General features: G+C 42.8%; 1 long non-coding RNA gene across 1 annotated transcript; it reads right to left on the bottom strand.

The window, feature by feature from the left end:
* Positions 1-544: 544 nt before the first annotated feature.
* LOC307022646 lies at positions 545-1,409 on the bottom strand. Its single transcript, XR_013803466.1, has 3 exons — positions 1,307-1,409; positions 821-898; positions 545-647 (listed from the first exon to the last, which is right to left on the bottom strand). It is a non-coding gene; the product is annotated as an uncharacterized lncRNA (long non-coding RNA).
* Positions 1,410-2,800: the final 1,391 nt, after the last annotated feature.

Here is a 2,800-nt window from a genome sequence, read left to right as displayed (position 1 = left end):
GCAAAAACAGTAAAGGCTGTCGTTTTTCTGTGAGTACAATAGCCAGCTTCTCTTGATTCTTTCCCCATTTACCAGTTTTCTATAAAAGTATTGGTGGTGGCAGCTTCTCCCATCCTGTCTTTTTGGAAAAATGAAGTGTGGTTTTGCCTGATAGGGTCCTCTGCTCACAAACTCTGTTCTTACCTTATCAGACATGGATGGCCAGTCGGCAGGGTCAACAGCTGCTGCCTTTGTGGTGTCACGTGCTGCAGACTGTGTTGTGGTACTCGGGATCAATGTTTCCCCTGCAGATTGTGTAGCAGCAGGTTCACTTGGGACAGGTAGTGATATGTTTTCACCTGCAGACAGTGAAACATGCATGGATACAGTCGGACACCCACTGTGTGTGTGTGTGTGTGTGTGTGTGTGTGTGTGTGTGTGTGTGTGTGTGTGTGTGTGTGTGTGTGTGTGTGTGTGTGTGTGTGTGTGTGTGTGTGTGTTTTACATTAACATGTACATTATTAGTAAGAGAAGTGCTATTGTAATGTGCAATAATAAACTGGACTCACATGCTGCAGACTGTGTTGTGGTACTCGGGACCAATGTCTCTCCTGCAGATTGTGTAGCAGCAGGTTCACTTGGGACAGGTAGTAGTGATACGTTTTCACCTGCAGACAGTCGAACATGCATGGATACAGTCAGACACCCACTGTTTTACATTAACATGTACATTATAAGTGATATAGGTGCTATTGTAATGTGCAGGTGTGAACATGTATGAACTACCCACAACCCTAATAAACTCAACAGGCAATATCACAAAAAAATTGACTGAACTCACCTGCTACAGGCAGTGATGCAGTAGACTCAGGTTGTGCAGTGGTGGGAGTGGGATTACCCAGATATTTTAACAATGCACCTGGAAATTACACAGAGAATAATGTAGTAGGTATCTATCTGCAATAATACTGAGCAGTTCAGACTAGCTGACATAATTTCCTGTGCCCAAATATGCAAAATATATTTTTTAAGTGATAACCTAGCTAGTTAATGATTTAGCAGAATTATTTTGTGTCCATTACCATTTGTAAGCTAAAGATGGAACAAAATAGATAGCTTTAATAATAATAAATATATATAAGGAATACAAGAAAAACCACACAGTGCAGTTGGTGTAAAAAGAGCTATCAAGCTAGATGGTAAAGCAGCTCATCTGCTAGCTTCTATCATACTATATATCAGCTGCTATCATTAGCTAACGTTAGCTAGCTAGCTTTATACCGTTGCTTGAAAAATACCAATAAACACAAACCGTCATCAGACATACCTCTGTTTTCCTGGAGTTTTTCCTCCTCTCTCTTTCTTCGCCTTTTCCAATGCGCCCCAGACGGCTTTTTGTTGGGGTTGCCCCGCTTCATGTTGTGACAGTGAAGTTCTAATTCTCGTTCAAAACGCGAGCGCGCACGACACGCGAAACACAAATGGACAGAACCAAAGAAAACATTGAGAGGGTTGGTGCAGTGTTGGGGCGCCCCTACGTTTTATTTTTCATATTCTCAAAAAAACAAATGAATCCTGATCTGAGCGGCGCCTAAAAAAAAGGAATCTGGGGGGCGCCTACTAAAATAAAAAAATATACATAGGCCTATTAAATTTTTTTTTTTTTTTTAAATCTGGACTGCACCCCTGCGCTCCCTCTACAGTTCAGCGCCCTAGGCGAACATTTATAACGCCAGTGCGGTGGGCCGGCCCTGGCTATAAGCCAGGAAAAAGTGTTTGAAAGGCGGGGAAAAGTTGTTTAAAATACTCTGATACCTCCAGGGCGCATCACCGCATTTTACAAGCCAGGGAAGGTGTCGGAATCCTGGGTAAACATTGTTTAAATAGTCTGACACCTGGCACTGTATTTGCCCCTGGGAGAGGTTCCATGTTAAATTATATCCTGCAAAATGACAGGCTATAAGCCAGGAAAAAGTGTTTGAAAGGCGGGGAAAAGTTGTTTAAAATACTCTGATACCTCCAGGGCGCATCACCGCATTTTACAAGCCAGGGAAGGTGTCGGAATCCTGGGTAAACATTGTTTAAATAGTCTGACACCTGGCACTGTATTTGCCCCTGGGAGAGGTTCCATGTTAAATTATATCCTGCAAAATGACAGGCTATAAGCCAGGAAAAAGTGTTTGAAAGGCGGGGAAAAGTTGTTTAAAATACTCTGATACCTCCAGGGCGCATCACCGCATTTTACAAGCCAGGGAAGGTGTCGGAATCCTGGGTAAACATTGTTTAAATAGTCTGACACCTGGCACTGTATTTGCCCCTGGGAGAGGTTCCATGTTAAATTATATCCTGCAAAATGACAGGCTATAAGCCAGGAAAAAGTGTTTGAAAGGCGGGGAAAAGTTGTTTAAAATACTCTGATACCTCCAGGGCGCATCACCGCATTTTACAAGCCAGGGAAGGTGTCGGAATCCTGGGTAAACATTGTTTAAATAGTCTGACACCTGGCACTGTATTTGCCCCTGGGAGAGGTTCCATGTTAAATTATATCCTGCAAAATGACAGGCTATAAGCCAGGAAAAAGTGTTTGAAAGGCGGGGAAAAGTTGTTTAAAATACTCTGATACCTCCAGGGCGCATCACCGCATTTTACAAGCCAGGGAAGGTGTCGGAATCCTGGGTAAACATTGTTTAAATAGTCTGACACCTGGCACTGTATTTGCCCCTGGGAGAGGTTCCATGTTAAATTATATCCTGCAAAATGACAGGCTATAAGCCAGGAAAAAGTGTTTGAAAGGCGGGGAAAAGTTGTTTAAAATACTCTG

Source organism: Notothenia rossii, assembly GCF_949606895.1.
Source record: "Notothenia rossii genome assembly, chromosome: 1".
Classification (NCBI taxonomy): Eukaryota; Metazoa; Chordata; class Actinopteri; order Perciformes; family Nototheniidae; genus Notothenia; species Notothenia rossii.
Note: the sequence above shows the minus strand (reverse complement) of the source record. Positions and strands in the feature narration are given on the sequence as shown.